This window comes from Strigops habroptila, chromosome 11 (genome assembly GCF_004027225.2).
Source record: "Strigops habroptila isolate Jane chromosome 11, bStrHab1.2.pri, whole genome shotgun sequence".
Lineage (NCBI taxonomy): Eukaryota > Metazoa > Chordata > Aves > Psittaciformes > Psittacidae > Strigops > Strigops habroptila.
In genome coordinates, this window is record NC_046360.1 from 3722750 (window position 1) to 3739981 (window position 17232).

Consider the following 17232-nt stretch of genomic DNA (forward strand, 5'->3'; position numbering starts at 1 on the left):
GAGTTTTTGCAATGTTTAGAAGGCTTTTTTCCAGTATAGTATAAAGAGAATAGGATTCAGAAGTCGTTGAGCATGCATTTATTATTGCTTCTACCAAATACTTGATTACATTCCTTGGTTTGTCCCTCGAAGGAGAAGAGTGGGGTTCAAATGTGCCTTTTGTGACTTTTTAAGACTCACCTTTCTAATTACGTTTGCAATAAATGCTGGTGTAATACCAATCCCAAACACAACTGGGGCCTCTCCATAGAGCACTTGCACTGAAGTGTTTCCTGTCCCTACAGACAAGACGACTAAAGGCAGAAGCAATCTTTGCGTTTCACAAGGTGAAGTGTGACAGGGAGGTTCAAAGCTTTATCCAAGACGCTGTGGGTACCTTTTGCAAAGGGTGGAATGTAACCTTGGAATCCCTTCAGCCTTGATCCACATCCTTAAACACGTCATCTGTTGCACAAGACTGATATAGATGGGTCTCCTTGGAGGAGTGATTGTCCTCTGCAGCTACCCTATCTCTGTATGGTTCCATGGCTGTCTTGCAGGTGATGTATATAAAGTATGAAGCTGTTGGTCATTTTCCTGCTGTGGAAGAGGACAACAGCTGTGAGCAAGAAGTAGAAATCAGGAAGTGGATAATTGCATATGACCATGACAAATAGCAGTTGAACACAGTGGTTTCCAGAGGAGGGTATGAACAGCACAGGAGCATGTTTTGACAGGATGTGGCTATTTGGAGTAATGTGATAGATTCTGAAGGAAAAACAGCTTTGCTTTTTGGAATAGATGTCAAAACCAGCTCAGGCAGTATCAGTTGCTACTGGCACAGCTGACCATGTAAGACTATGAATTTCTCCAGATCTTCAGCCCAGCTTAGACACCATAGGAAGAACATTAGGCCAAGTTGGAAAATGAAACAGCCTGCAAGGAATGGTCAGATCTGTAAAGTGAGGGGCTTGCCAAGATAAGAGATCAGGGAGGGGGGGAGCAGAGCTGTGCTACGGCTGTTGGTGTTGGTGTTGCATGACAAATCTAACTTACAAGTGTATTGTAGAAGTGGAACCATCACTACAAGTCTACTGCCTCGGGGAAAAAAGGTGGAAGATCCTGGAAAACAGAGTATGCTGCAAAAGAGAAAAAACCCAAAAGCCAGCATCTAAGATGCTAGAACCAACACATTTGTGCTTGCTTCTTCCTGGAGGAACCACTTCAGGAAAATCTGTGTTTATTACTCATGCCTTACAGACTGTGTGCAAGTCAGCCTCCCTCCAGCACCTTGTTTTTCCCATTCTGAAACCGCCATGTGAATACACATTTCAATGGGATACTGAAGACAACTGATGTTAAAAAACTTCTGGATCTGCAGAAGAACATTTCTAGTGCATGGAGTTTTATCACCAGAATGTATGATGAAAACCTCAGTAGGCAGAGCTTACATTGCAGGACACAACCCTTAGAACATCCACATCAAGCCTCCTTTTCTCCAAAGATCTCTGCTGATGCTGTAGAAGCAATAAAATACTTTGAAAATACTGCATGGTCAATAACTAAAGCCAACTGTCAAAGTACAGACCAACACATCAGCTGGAAACACTCCCCCAAAAATCACAGTGCTTTTAAGCCATTGTCTTTCCTATTAAAAAGGTATCATATCTGCCTCTTTACCTAAAATGCTGCTAGACAACAGGGAAGAGACATTAAAACCCTTCCAGACATTCAAGTATTAGAACACGCTGTAGTTTTATTAGAGAAGAAATGCACAGTGGGGAGAAAGTATCCTTGCAGTATCTTTTCACAAGTTAACTGGCAGCCCTGAAAGCCATTTCCTTCCAAAAGCCCAGACCGATGTTACATCTGATCTCATGAAAATAGCCATAAAGTCTGACTTTTACCAAGATGACTCCTCTGGCTTTAAGCCTCAGTGAATAACACAACCCTAAAAATAGTGTTAGAGTCTATAAAATCAAAACAAAGTTTGATGTAAATACAGTTTTGCAAGTAAAAATGAAAATACCGAGTTCTCCATTAGGAAAACACATAAAACAGAGCAGCTTGGGAAAATCTGTTTGAACACCATGAACTTTGTGGATATCAGGATGAAAGGCAAGCTTTTTAAAGAATATAATCTCATTTTTACTGACTGTCAGAAAACTGAAAAGTTCCTTCCAAGGTGGTGAAAAAAATCCTGTTGGGACCTGGCTATGGATACTGGAATTGATTTGCTCTTGTGTCTTCTTTTAACTGAGCTCCTCCTGCATGGTGGTGATATTCTTCTCCTCAGATACCCCTGTGAGCCAGACTGTGCTGCCATTTCTATTGTACAGATGGGAACAAAGGCAGAGGAAACGGCCAGATTTCCAACTGCACTTGTTTATGGAAATTAAAGGATTTGTTGAAACACAGCTCAGACATGCCTAGACAGGGCCTGATTGCCTTCCAACTCACTCCAATGGGAGGGTCCCAAACAGCATTAAATACAACACCTGCATGTTACGATGAAAGGTTAGAATGATGTGCTGTAGAATCTGCTGGCTACTGTGATCCCAATGGCTTTCCTGTGCTCATCCTCACTGTGATCTGGAGTCGTCAGCAAACCGCATGGAATGGCTGCAATTCACTCTGGCCTCCAGCCTGAACAATGCAGCTTGTAAAATGCAACAATAAGGATGCCATCAACATCTGTTCCAGTCCATTCATATGTCAGCAGCCACACCACATGGGAAGGTGTCTTGAATGTCTAGCAAATGGTTTCTGTGTAGTTTTGGGGAAGAATCTAGCTTGTTAGGTTAGTCCCTGTGAACTCTGAAGACAACTTACTAGAATAGGGAGTTTCTGCCAAAGGAGCTCTGCCTCTGCTCTGCAGGAAGCTTGGTGAAACATTTAGACATTCCCTTGATGACTTTCTGAACTGCCTCTTTAAAAAGAAGACCTCGAGACAAAGCCAGTGTCACTCTCCTGTTGGTAATAGTGCTTACAGCCCTTCAGAGAGACTATCCAGAGGTGTGATTATTCAAGGCAAATCTGGACTGCTTCTTAGTTGCACATTCCTCTCTCAGCTAATATTTGAACAGAGGCTTGGGTTAAGTCCAAGAGCTCCTTCAGTCATCCCATTCTGTAGCCTTAGACACAATTAAAGAGGTACAGAGCATCCACACGCGGGTTGTATTCCTGCGTGGCAGGTCCCCAGGTGACACTGCCAGCTCCCAGCAGATGGGGGTTTGGGGGTACACATTCTACCAACAAAATGAGCAGCCTTTAAGAACACAGGCTTTCAAATGTGATTAACAGGCCAGGTAGTCTCTAAGTCAGAAGAGAATAATCTCTCTGTCTCTGTGAAGTCCCTTCCTTTCCAGCGGCTGTACTGGCTCTTGCAGCCAAGCCAGAATGAAAGATGCTTTGCATGACTTTCAGTATTTACTCTCACAGGAAGCACAGTATCCTGTCTGGCTGTTGGTATGCTCACCACCTGACTCCAGCAGGCTCCAAACAGCAAAGTCTTTTTACCCAGCTGGAATGTGCTGCAGTTCAAATACCGGGAATAAAATAAGCAAGAAGGGCCACTCTATTAACTGGGAGGTCAGCACACTGTTTCATTAAGGGTTAGCATTGAATTGGGCTCTTTCTGTTGCAGCCAGGCAGAGAGGCTGTATGTCTGCACTCTTGAATAAAACAATGGGGTCTCCTAAAGACCTTGTAGTACTGCTGATCCTCCATGCTACAGCCTTCAGCCGTGTGTTAGGGTGGAGAGCAAAGAAAGAAGCCAGATCCAGATTGTCAAAGGGAGTTAAGATCTGCCTTACTCTGTAAGGCAAGAGATAGTGACCATGTCTCCAAAAATGGTCCTTCCAACCAACATTTGTGTGATTCTGTGGTGTCACATCATCAGTAATGAAGAGCAGTTCCACCACCCTTGCATGTGGTGCTGACGCATTTGGCAGTATACAGTGCCTGGGCCTGGGTTCTACATTCACAACATGTTGATAGACTGGAAAAGAGCCATAAGTTGAATCAAATGTTACAAAATAGATGTTAAGCAGTAGCATCCAACACTGCAATTTATTCTTCTTGTTACAGAGCAATCTTCCATTCTGTCGAAGCAGCAATATGGGGACAAAAGTGACCATAGGCTTTTCATTCTGGCAGACAAAAGGTATAATGAGATTTGGTGGCTGGGGGTTGAAGTGAGAATTTGGAGTAGCAGTAAAGTGAATGTTTCTAACAACTGGAACAATTTACTCAGACAGCAATCAACTCTTCACTACTGACAGCCTTTGAAGTAAGGCTGGACTCCTTTCTCAAGCTTGGTTTCTCATAGTCAGTTCAAAAGACATTGATCTGGAATTGATTTTGATTACTACAGTCTGCATTATATGAAAGATCAGAACTGATGAACTCATGGATTCCCTCCTTATGCTTCTGGAATACCATGAATCTTCCCAAAAGTGTGGGAAACCTCCAATTCCCCTTTATTACAGATATTCATTGACTTTAAGATACTTGTTACTAGCTCTGCGTGGCTGACCTGAAACTGCCTGATCACAATTAATGCCTCCCAAGGAGGTGGTTCATTGCTGAACCCATGCAATTTTATCCTCTTTAACTCAACTTGCATTTTTGGAGTTGAATAAACATAGGCAAAGTTCACAGGGAACATGTGATCTGTAATTTCATACAATAGCTAGCTGTAAACCCTCTGCCTGTGTTGATTCAGAAACCAAGAAACCCCCAAGATACATTTCTTAAAAACCAATTAAAACCTCCTCCGAACAGCACACAAATGGACAATCTCAGGTTGCGCATAACACAAATCCAACCCGGCATTTTAATTCCTAATAAGCATAGCAATGTAAACACAACCACAGACATCGTTTTCTAATTAGGAGAATGTACCTTGGGATGCTTACAGACCCCTATGGAAACATGCAGACATTTGGTTGCCTAGCAAGTGAAGGAAATGGAAAGCCCTCTCTCTCAGCTGGGACTTTCATAATTAGGCTGGCAGGGGTAGAAATAAAAGCTCTAGGGGCAAACATAGGAATAATCCCACACTGACCCAGGAAAAGCCAAGGCAGTGCTAAGGGGAGGGACATAGAGGTAAGGCTTACCAATGCTTTTTGCTGGAATATTAGCTTACCACAGCTCTGCGTGTGTGAACAGCTGAATCCTGACTGCCTGTAGGAAGAGGTCGATGGGAACACCCGCACATGGAAGCTGCTGTGTGGCCTTGTCTCCATGGGACATATTCTTGGTGTTTGGCAGGGCCCAGGAACTTCTCTCCTTCAGGGCTGGATATTGCTGGGCAGACACTGCATTTATGAGAGACTAGAGTCCAGCCTGCTCTAGTGCGAGGCAGCAGCTCCTGTTTGTGCACAACAGCATCAAAAGAGGCCCATTTGCCATGTGGAGGTGAGACCAAAGAGATATGCATGTGCCACAGCACCTACAAAATGTGTTTCCTGATGGCTGAGCAGCAAAATGCTTTGGTTAGCTGCATTTACAAGGCTGCACCATTTGTGATTGTGCCCTGGGTCTCTGCAGAAGAACCTCCTGGGGGCTCAGGCACAGCTGTGTCTGAGCATTAGTTCATACCAATCCTTCAACCCTGCCTTTGCTGTGAGCCACGGAGAGCAAGTTCCTATGCTGCTGGCTTTTGTGTTTCAATAAACAAAAGAATCTAAATGGGAATTTAACTTTTACTACCAGTGGGGCTAGCTTCAAAATACAAACATTGATTTTGCTGGTATCACAAAGAAACTGTCCCCTTTTGCACACAGCAAGCAGTTCTGCTTCCAAATTCTCACACCTTCATGCTGATGTTGGCCTTATCCTTTTGGAGAATGGAAAAAAACAAAGCCTGGTGCAAAGAAATAATATGTTTTCTTTCAGGTTAAATGGTCAAATAGATGTGGGAAAAGGTGTCATGGATTTGCTTGTGAAAGAAACAGTTTTCTCAGACATCATCCCCTTCCTTATTGTGGTACTGGTTACCACAGAACAAACTTTTTCCATCCCAAATGCTACCCATGATTACATCAGACAGGGCTACCGCTGGACTATGTTGTCTTCAGACAACATTCCTTCTCCCTGGAAAAGCAGGAGGAAACCTGCCCATACAGCAAAAGTCAATCACATAGCTCCAATGCAAGCATTTCCTGGCCTACTAGTTTCTCCTTCTGTGCTCCCACAACTTAAGAGTTTCACCTCCTAGCGCCTGGGTTTGGAAGGGGAGAGGAGTGTAAGGTTGCTCTGATTTAAAGATTGCTCTGATTTACAGGGGCTCTTAGCAGCGTGTTACACAGCTTAACTAAGTGCATGAATCCTGGATATAACTTCAAGCGAATTGGGTTTTAATCTGAAACCTTGAATTTTGTATATGGGAAAAAGCCAAGCACTTTCAGGTTGTTTTTTTGATGGGATGCTGGGAAGGTAGGTGAAATTAACTCAACAATAATCAGCCAATTCTGCTCTTGGCTAAACGACCTCTATAGCTAGTAAATGGTGTTTGCAGCACTTTTAATCCCTGTTTCACAGTTACTTTAGATCTGCAGTTTTCAGCCCTCCCAAAGTTTACATTCCAGTGCAAATACAAGACTTTAAATTGTGAAATTTAACCTGCTGATACTTTCTTACCTCTCATGGACCCTCAGCAATAGCCCATCACCTCCTATGCTTCTACAGGGCACAGGGATACAGCCACTGCTCAGATAACTGGCTGTATTCGTGTCACCAGGATTTCTGCACAGCTAGGACTTCTCCCTGCCTTTAACAAAGGAATACAAGGTGTGGTGGAGCAGGGGGAAGGGATGTTTGCAATGGCTCTAATCCACAAAGATGGTTTCCAGCTGCATTTCACATATGATTTGGGGTTTGGATGAGGTTTTGACAGAATTTCTCCATGAATTATGCAAGAGGCTGCTGGAACGCTGCAAGTACACAGAGGCACAAAGAGACTTGTTCAAGCAGCCTCCAGACAACACACTGCCATCTGACACACGAACCAAATCAAAGCCCACTCCAAAAGGCACATAGGCTTACACCAGGGAGGGAAAGTGAGAAGTGGACCCCCAGTGCTGTGGGGTGCCGAGGAGGGGACATGAGGCTGCCTGCGTGAGGTGCTGCAATGCAGCACTAGATGGTGCTGTATTTTAGAAATAACTTCGCCTTTATGTTGGATCCTGGCTCCCTTTCTGTTGGATGCAGGCTCAGAGATGTGGCAAATACACAGATGCTCCTTTTAAGAAACATCGTTGCTCTCTCCAAGGAAAGTATGGATTTTCCTTTCTGTCTGTTTATAGCATAGGAGCTAATATAGACTATGGATTTGTAACTGATGAGTTGCGAGTTAAACTCTCTGAGTGCTGCTGGTTTTTGTGGGTGTATGATGGGAACTTCAGGGCACTGTAGAAAAAGCAACAGGAAAAATCCATGTTTATTCTTCTCTGACTTACCCCCTTGCTCCTGATTTGGGCTAGTGGCCATCTCCAAAAGCCCAGCAGCAAAACTGTGCTCCCTCAACAGAGGCTCAGAGTATTCAACTCTGGCCTGCACAGGAGCCCTGTCACCCTGGGGAAGTAGGTGGCACTGGGCATATGGTTGGTGCCAGGAAAGACTTCAGTGGTGCTTTTAGAGCAGCATCCATCCTTGGATTGTCACAATGCCACAGGCTGCATGATGTGAGGTGCTGGGCCCCCGTAACTCCCTGCTGGAAGCATTGTCACTGGTAGGACTGTCCAGAGGTGACAGGGAGGTGGGAGGTCATGGGCACCCAGGTGAAGTAAAGGCAGAAAGCTTTGAAATAGTGGCCTAAAAAGTCTCATGTGAAAGGAGATGGGCTGTCTCCAGAGTTTACTCCTATTGCTGTTTCTAATCACCCTTGTTCTGGGTCTGTTTGGTACGTTTCTGAAGATGCTGGGCACAGATTCAAAGTTGGCCACTTCGGCAGGCATAGCAGGTGCTCAGAAGTTGGCTGGATACAGCCTAGGCTGCAATGGGAAAAGACTTCTAGGAGCTTTCCCTAGGGTAGGAAGGGCTCAGAGGCACCTGCTTATTCCAGTCAGTCATCCAAGGAAGCAGACACCCTCTCTTCCCTCCTAACTCCAGTGCTTCTTTGATTCCAGGCACAAGTGAGTTTGGTTTCCTGGCCACAGACAGGGCAGCCAGAGCCAGGAAAGGGTAATTAATGTCAGGACAGATCAGGGACGCAGTGCAGCAGAGCTCACTTGGCAGGAGCACAAAGGAGGGAGGGGGAGATGTCTTCTGGAGAGTCTGCAAGAGGCCAAAGCAGCCAAATTTGCTCTACACTGGGCTGAGCCAGGTTGTTTACCCAGCAGCCAGGCTCTTCAAGGGGTCATTCAGCTTTCTCTATAAGCATCAGCAGTCCAGACACAGCTTTTTGGAAGGGAAGAATGGGGCAAAAATGGGTTTGCCTCTTTTTATAGGGGGAGAGTGTGGATGAAAGGATGAAGTAGTTCTAGAGGGGAAATACGAGCCTGTATGGAAGGCTGTGTAGGATGGAGGCTGGCATAACCAGTGTGTCTGCAGGGATGCTCAATAGCTGAGTGAGAACAGGCCCATCTCTGGCTGTGCACTGAGCAGCCTGTCCCATCATGCAGCATGGCAAGGTTTAGCTTGGCAACAGACGTGGTGTCTGGCTGCCAGAGCCTTGGAGGGGAGTCAGGAGCTAAGGAAGCACTGTTCCAATGGGCTAATGCACTCATGGCTCAGGCTTTGCTAAGAGTCAGCAGCTAAACAGAGAAGGAAGGTCTGTGATCACATCTGCTTCAGAGTCTGCACAAATTCATCATTTTCAGGGGGACTAAAAGGATGGGGTCTCCCACCTCAGGTAAAACCCAGTAATGGGATGTGCTGTGCCCCAATGCCAAGGAAAGTTTGGTAGCTAAATGAAATTAATGTGCCTAGGAGCCATCTGAGATGCATCTTAGGGCTGTGGGAATTAAGACTCTATTATAGACTCCAGACCTCTCAGCAAGAGTTGTCTCCTCTTATCCCCAGGTCCCTGTGGCATCTCTAATATGTGTCCCAAAGGCTATGTATAAATTGGAGCAGGGATAAGCAGAAAGATGAGACTGCAGCAGACAGCAGGGCAACAGAATATGCTCCGTCATACCTGAGGATGCTATTTTGAGAGACAGGTTGAAGGAAGTAGAGTTATTCAGCTCCCTGGGGAAAGGCATTGGAAGAGGTTGGCACCTCTCCCAGACTAGAGGGAGAGGTGCTGCCGACAGCCCAGGAAAACCAAAATATGCCTTCATTTTTGTAAGGAAGAGGAGCCAAAGTGGGACTCAGCCTTGGCTCAGAGTCCCCCTGCAAAGGCTGTTCTCAGCACCATGGGTCATGTGGGCAGGAGGACACTGCCAGGCAGAGCTTATGGCAACAGGACCTAATTCTTAAAACCTCTCCCTATCCTGTTCACTAGTAATTCTGGTAGGGAATAGGAATCAGAGCCCCAGGGTCTCCAGTCTTTGTCCTCACCTTACACATCTGTCAAAGGGGTAAACTGAGGTGCACTATGCCATAGTCTTCCTCACTCTTCATCCCATGCTCATGCTGTCCTGCATAGTTCACCCAGCTCTCAATTTTGTCAGCTCAAGTTTTGTCTCCTTCGAGTTACTTTGGTTGTGTAATATCTTCACATGGGATTCACTGCATTTCAGCACATTCTCTCTACAAAAGGCCTGACTCTCTTCTATCTCTAATTTTAATTAATTCTGAGGCAAGAAGCGCATATCCATAGACATTCTCAACAGAAGATCTGTCAGGGGGAGGCACTCGGGGCCTCTCCCACTGCAGATTACTGTGAGGAAAAACCATCTAAGTTTGCTACTTCAAGCTTCAGTGCTGGAGGAAACAGCTCCTGATACTAAACTGCAATAGCCCACGAGTGTGAGAGAGACTGCTTGAGGCTGGGGCTGCCACACTGCGGTACCTGATGCCTTCCTGGATTATCCCCTTAGAAAGCCAAGCTAATACAGCCCATCGGCTGCCTGCACAATGACTTTTAAATCTCATAGCAGGAAAGCCTGATGGCCAGGGGGTACTTTTAAGCAGAACAGAGAGGTAAAAATCCTGCTTTCAATTAATTGCATCACCAGGGAACTGGAGGGCAATTTGGATTAAACTATTACGGCTCTTTCAGTCAGTTCCCAGGGGAAGATCCAGCAGGAGTGGAGGATTCAGCCAGAAATGGCAGGAGTCAGAGGAACATGGAGGGGTTATACTTCTGCCCTGCATAACATTCCAGTTTCACTATCATCTGGACCCCTCCACTGCCAGCAGTGGGGGGAACTGGGGAGTTTAAGGCAGCTGACATGAAACCTGTTGAGCACAGATGAGGGGGATGTTGTAGAGTGATCTATTGCTTGCTGGGGCAGACGTTTGTTATGGCCCAGGCTGACCTGCGTGGAGATCCCTCGGCAGAAGAAATAGAGCAGTGCCCTCCTACCCTCACTACCCAGTTTGTGTGTGGCCAAGTTTGACTACTCATAAAGTAGCCTCTGTTTTAGAGGAATCAACTTCTCAATCTCTCCATGGGCAAAGCCAGGATTTTTTGGGTTTGTGCCTGATGCTGCCGATGGGATCTGCCTTGCTGCTCCTTCTTGAATTATAAAGCATGCACTACTGGCAGCTAGAAGCACAGTCTCCTCTCCCCACATAATGCCAAAGACTCATTTATTCTCTTCAAGTTCAAATAAAGCTCTACTGTTGTGAAGTGTTAGAAAGGGCTGGCTTTTGTTCTAGAACTACTGATTAGATGGGATTGCTTGAGCTGCCTCACAACTCCAGGCTATGAGGGCACCACTCAGCTCCTCTGCACCTCACAGCAAGGACAGCTCTGGGGAAGCATCTTTCTCACTCCCGTTTGTATGCCTAGATAATCAGACAAGTGATTCACTGGACTACCTGTTGTAAATCAGCCTAGAAATTGGGTGTTTTTTCTGACCCCAGCTCAACTTCCCCAAGCACAGTGTACATACCTGGCTCTGGATGTGATACAACAGCTTTTTCTGGCAGAAACATGGAGGTTGGTGACTCAGAGGAGGGCTCTAGAAGTGTCTTCAGGCCTTAAAACAGCCATCCTGTGCAGAGAAGACAAAGGCAGATGAACAGAGACAAAAAAAACCCCAAGCAAACAAGTATTTCGTGAAGCAAAGCTAGTTTGTTAGTAGTATATAATCAAACAAGAGGTCCAGTCCAGACTATATCCAGAGCTATGGCTAAGAGCGAGTAGAACAAATCTATCTGAGTTCAATTTACTAAAATAACACACCCCCCCAAAGTAGTTGGAAATCCTCTGTATCTGCATTTTAGTTGTGTCATTTCTCTGACTTTAGAAGTCAATGAATGCCAGATGTCCCTGATTTTGCTTTCCAGCAAATAGGTATCTTTTAGATTAAATACAATTTGCTGCAAAGTTAGTTTTGTAAAATTGAGAAGGGGAAGGGGAGAAAGGACAAGAAAACCTCAAGAACTGCCAGCACCTATCATGTGCAAAATGAGTCTGAAGGAAATGGGGGACATGCAGCTGCCATGGCAAGCAGCAACAGATTGAGGCCGTGGCATGGAGCAGCATGCAGTTCTAACGAGCAGGAAGAGCAAAGCCAGAGCCACAATGTTATCCTGTGTTGATATTCTACAAGAAAAATGATCACAGAGAACGTTTATTGCCCCCTCACAAGATCACGCTTAAGAACAAAGCTACACATGTAATTTACTCAATGTTTACCTATTGCATAAGCAGAAGTGCCTGTTGCCTGGATCCTCACTGCCTGCTGAGGTCCTTCCTCTCAGGCTGGCTGCGCATTAGGGAGGTAGGTCTGGAAGACCCCAGGTCAGCGTGCACGTGTGTGAGAGAGATACAGATGCTGGGGGACTGCACACATACATGGATTGCACTGGGCACAAACTTAACTACAACCATATGGACAGACATGTTAAACATACCCCAGTCCATCAGGTTGCTCCCTTCCTTTGCCCACAGGCCCTCCCCAGCTAATGTACCCTCTGAAACAGGTCTATAATTTGCATAAGGCAGCTTCAGCCAAAGTGGGCTGCTGTGCCCAGCAGGCTTGGTTTCATATTGGAGCGACCATCTAGTGTGTCCTCTTGAAGGTCCCTAAGGATTAATGTCCTTAGGGGTTTTTGCATAGAGGCTGAATCCCATCCATGTAAATACTAAGCCTGGATAGAAGAATATGTGCTCATAAGACAGAGAAAGCTGGTGCTGAGCAACAGAGGATAGTGGGAAGAATGCAGAAAGATGCGAGACGCGCAAAGAATGGCAGAGGACAGGGAGTCCCTGCGCTGGATAACAGGAGTCCAGAACTCGGGGCAGTAGTAGGCTGAAGTTGTCAGCTCAGACAGAAGAGACAGAAAGGAGCAGTCACTACCAGACGTAGAGGTTTCCTGCCACCAGCACTTGAAGCAGCAGCATGTGCTGGTTATAGGAGTTTCCCAGAGTGCTCCCCACCTTCCATTCATGGGAAGCAGACCCTGTTGGGCAGTCCTGCTGCAGAGAGCACCCCAACAGGGACTGGTTGTTCCCTGCTTGCTCGCACCTTGTGGCACGGCCTGAACCACTTCAGCTTAGGCTCTGTTAGAACAAGTGTGCTGGGAGCCATTTCTCTCCCACTCTTCTTCCATGTCTATGAGTTTCTGTTGACTTTGGCTACCTCCCTGCTCCAAAGAGGAACAGTAGGGAAAAGGAAGATCCTCATATGTAACTTTTATAAGACACACAGCATCTGCTTTTATTAGAGTATGCCTGGGGGTCCAGGTGGGGAAACTGGCCCTGACACAGCAAAAGCAGGAGTTCCAAAAAATCCCCAAAACACAGCACAATAGAGAAGAAAGATACATCTTTATCTGTCATGCACTGTTTTACAGTTACACCCTGTGGGTGCACAAGATTAATTGTCTGGGTATGTTTGCCACATGTGAAAGCATCCCAGGAACAGTCAAACAGTAAGATGAAACTATTGTTATACTGATATAATTTCCCCCCCTTTCCTTTTTACTTCTGAAAGAGAGTAAAAATCTGCAAGGAAAAAGGGTGCAGGGTACATGGGTAGGGTGACAGAGGGCACATGCCAGCTAACGAACAGGAGAGGCCTCAGCAAACGAGCCCAGCAGGTACCAGTGGAGAGCAGGGATAGCAGTTGTGCCAGGGGACATGGCAGCATCTTGAGGTGGCTTGGTGGGGAAAGTGAGAGCTGATATTGCATCTGCTCCTGAGGTAATACCAGCACATGCTCTCTGGGGATGAGGAAGGATGCGATACTTGTGATAAGAGGCAAAAAAGAGAAGGAGAACAGGAAAGTGTGGTTTGAAACTGAACTGTGCCCTCCACAAACACACCCACAGAGGGGCTGTGGACAAGAGGCTCAGGGTTTTCTAGGAAATGCTGAGCCCTTTCAGCTCTGTTGAGATACACAGAAATGGGAGACAAAAGCCAAGCGAGTGTCTTACTCCAGACCATTGGCCCCAGCAGCAATCTGCACAGCCCTCCCTGCTCATCCATCATGGCAAAAGCTCTCTGCTACCTCCTACCTGGCTGATGGCACTGGCTCAGATGGGACACTTGCAGCCTGGGTGGGGTTTGGGTTCAGATGCTGCCAGGTTTGTGTACCAGGGTGCTGCAGGGCATATGAAAATACACTAAGTCCACACTATGAAAAAAAAGTGTAATCTCCCTGAGTTATTGGTAAGAGAAAAGAGCTGGAAGAAAGGGCTTTTCTTCAGCTTGAAAACAAAGTGCCCAGGCAATTTCATCATGCTGATACAGGTCATGCTGTGGTATCAGGCGACATGATTTGCAACACTGCTGATGCAGTACAGAAGGAAGCAGGAGGAAATGACTTTCTGATATGCTAATCACCCACCAAAGGCTTGGAGCACCAAATGGGCTGTCAATAGCCATTTCAGAGGGAGAAGAGCTCCTCACTTTCTACTGAACCACAGTCATGTGGTTGGAGTGTTGGAGCTGCCAGGAAGAGGTGGATGGGTAATGCCACCCAGACCCAGCTAGCACTTGCCTGCCCTTGTTATCAGTTGGCTCATGTTTTGGTGTTAACTCTGTGCCTGAAAAAAGCAACACGCAATATAGCAGAGGTAACATCTGGCTGGGAGGTCTTTGGAACAAGTGCATTCATCTCATCCTTCAATATCCCTGTCTAGGCTCTAGCTGCTATTGAGTTCAACAAGACACGTTCCCAGACCTGTCAGAGCCCTGAATTCAGTTCCTTTAATTCCAATGTTCAAGCATGACTCTGGGATTCTGAGCCTGCTCAGGCGATGTGTAGTCCCCATTCAATAAACCCCACAGTATTTCAAGGTACAGCTGCTGCTAGGCAGTATGTGTAGTGATGACTTACATTTACAGATAAAGCTGTTATTGCAGCGAGGAAGTTAAAGGCTGTGGAACTGGTTGTACAGCACAGATCTACTGCTTCCCTTCTTTCAAACAGTGGCTGGTAGAAATTCCTCAGCTCTCACCTCCTGCAACAGTTTATCATCTCACAGTGCCCCTGAACTTACACAGAAAAAGAGACATTTTGGTCTCTGTAGCCACATCGAAACCTTCACAGCATCCCTGTCCAGGCAGAAGATCCACAGGAAAAATATTGGCACCATGTGTTGCTGCTGGGCAGAAATGAGGTAGAACCACTCCTGTTCCCAGGCTCTAAATGCAGTCTCCCCATTTGCAGACTGAATAGGCACAACTGATCTTTCATGTAGGAGTTCTTCTCAACTTCCTCCCAGGTCACTCCTACCAGGCAAAAGCAAATGAAAGATGCTGATTTCCTCCCCAAGGAGTGAAAAAACCAGGGAACAGGCATGACAGAAAGAATTTGTTAAATACTACTACATGAAAGAGCCAGCTCTGCTCCTCACTGACCCATGTGTAACTCTCCTACAGCTAGCTGGGACACATGCATGAAAATGAGGAAAGAATTTGGCATTTGGGCTTTGAAAAACATCTGAGAAAGCTCCACCCTACCAGCATTACTTTTTAAAATCCATCAGGTTTTCCCTGGGGCAGTAAATTACATTATCTTCATTTAACAGATGGACGGATGGGAGCACTCACAGCCCCAAGGTAACCCCCACTTCACTGGTGGAGCTGGGAAAAGACCTGCATCCCCCACAGTTCAGAAGAGTTTCCATTGCCAAACTATTCTGCTTCAGCCCAAGCCTGATGTCCTGAATGCTTTCTCTACTGTCTTTTAGCTCTTTTGCCTTGATTTTGCTTCTCCAGCAAGCAGAACTGTGAGTGTACCAGCCACAGCATCTCCATTTCAAATGGTTTGGCTCTTCTTTCTGCAACACTATTTCCTGACTCTTTTTCCAGTCTGCAGCTTGCTGAGCAGAGGATTAGGATGCACTGAATCAGGCAGAGGAAGGTTTTCTCCAGGCTGGGCTGCAGATACCACCTTTTCCCTCTAAGCTCAGGTACCCAGCAGCTCCTTGTTCCTGCCTTGTACTGGAGACACAGAAACCTCCCTAAATTCTGTGCCTGTGCGCAAAGGGATTGTTTTGAAATCAAACCTTCCGAAGTGTGTCTTGAGCCCAGCTCAGCTTTGGACACACTGTTGAAATTTGGATTTAATTAATTCCACTTGAGTTTTGAAATGGTGCGATACATTTTTCAGAGGTTCCCCCCCCCCCCCATTTCCTGGATCAGAGCCTCAACCACATTCATGGAAACACTGAAGGAAAAAAAAATCCCTAGCAATAATTCACCAAGTGGGAACTGAAAACATTTGCTGAAGAAGGAGGAACCTCTTGGTCTTTGGATGCTGGGAATAATTCAACCTCTCCTCCCAATTCCCTGAGGCTCAAACGGCCCTTTTTCCGGCAGAGCTGTGGTTATTTGAGCAAGCTGCCCTGGGGACAAGTGCATGTTACTTGTAGGATTTGGGCTGGAAAGATCAAGCACATGGATTTGTAGGCAAGAAGGGGTTTGTGCTTAAATAACTGCCAACAGCCCCACAGAAGAGCCCAAGCTTGCAGGATGAAAAGTCCTCCTTGGCAGAATTCTACTCAAATATCCTGGAAGCATGCAGGGAACTGCAGACGTCTCTGTCAGCATCATGTCCTTCAACAGTACATCTTGCATGCAACAAAGGCACCAGTCCAGGATTCATACAACCCCCACTTTGCACTTCTCTCCTGTGCTGCTGGTTGTTTGGAGATGTTTCCCAGTGTATCATGTGCCTAATCAATACAGTTCATACTGCTCAAGAAGCAGTAACTGTCTGCCCTACACGTGCAGCTGTGCAAACAGTACCATGAAACATGGTTTACTAGCTGCCTCCAGAGACATTGTAGGAGATTTCCAGGGCACCTGGATCTTTGGGAAGAGGTGCCAAGATAAAACGCAAACAAGGATGCTGCCATGGTGTCACCTCAGTCTCCCACAAGTACAGTGACTCTGCAAGACCTACCTTGATTGCGATGAAAACCTCATGCTGGGGCACTGGAGGGTTCTAGTGTTACCCTTCAGCTTCTCTCTTCTCCTTAAAAGATGGTGTCAGATATCTGGAAATTCCTTTCTTCCGCTGCCTCCCAGAACAGAATTCCAGCTGCATCACAGGGACCTGGAAGGAGGCTGGAGAAGGCAGGAGATTTCAACAGGGAAATTGTACAAAATCTGTGTCATTGTGCACTTCTCAGCAAGTTGAATCCTCTCCTGTGTCCATTGTGGATGGAGAGGAGTCCCTCTTCGTTTAGCCCCAGCTGCAATAGCCCATCTCTCTGTTGGGGCAATAGAAGTTCTCCTCATTCCCAGGCAGAGGCCAGATACATCCTGTAGGGCTACAAGAGAGGTTCCAGTTCCTGATATTCAGCTATGGCATGAACACACAGTAACCATTGCCTGAATTGTCCCTGACAAACACCACACACACTTAGAACCTGAACTTCCCAGACTGTTCTCATATTATGGACCAAAAATCAAACCCCGACTCTATTTACAAACAGAGCAGGAGAGCTTGTATGTACAAATGTGGCAGAAATTAGGTGTTGATCATCAGTGAGCACGGTTGCAAATGGTCTGCAGGATGAAAACGGCTGACCAAAACTACCCTGAACTAGGAGTTAGATTCTGAATGCCAGACTACCAGGAGAGCAGACTGTGAAATAATTCCTCCCTTCTTGAAAAGCACTCAGAGCACCAGAAAGTGTTAATGCCTGGTCATCACCCAGCCTCCATTCTTTAAG

At 46.1% G+C, this 17232-nt stretch overlaps 1 long non-coding RNA gene across 1 annotated transcript; it reads right to left on the reverse strand.

Moving 5' to 3' along the window:
* Nucleotides 1–90: 90 nt before the first annotated feature.
* Nucleotides 91–16608, reverse strand: LOC115614521. Its single transcript, XR_003993746.1, has 3 exons — nucleotides 16458–16608; nucleotides 10989–11090; nucleotides 91–579 (listed from the first exon to the last, which is right to left on the reverse strand). It is a non-coding gene; the product is annotated as an uncharacterized LOC115614521 (long non-coding RNA).
* Between the last annotated feature and the right edge of the window lie 624 nt (nucleotides 16609–17232).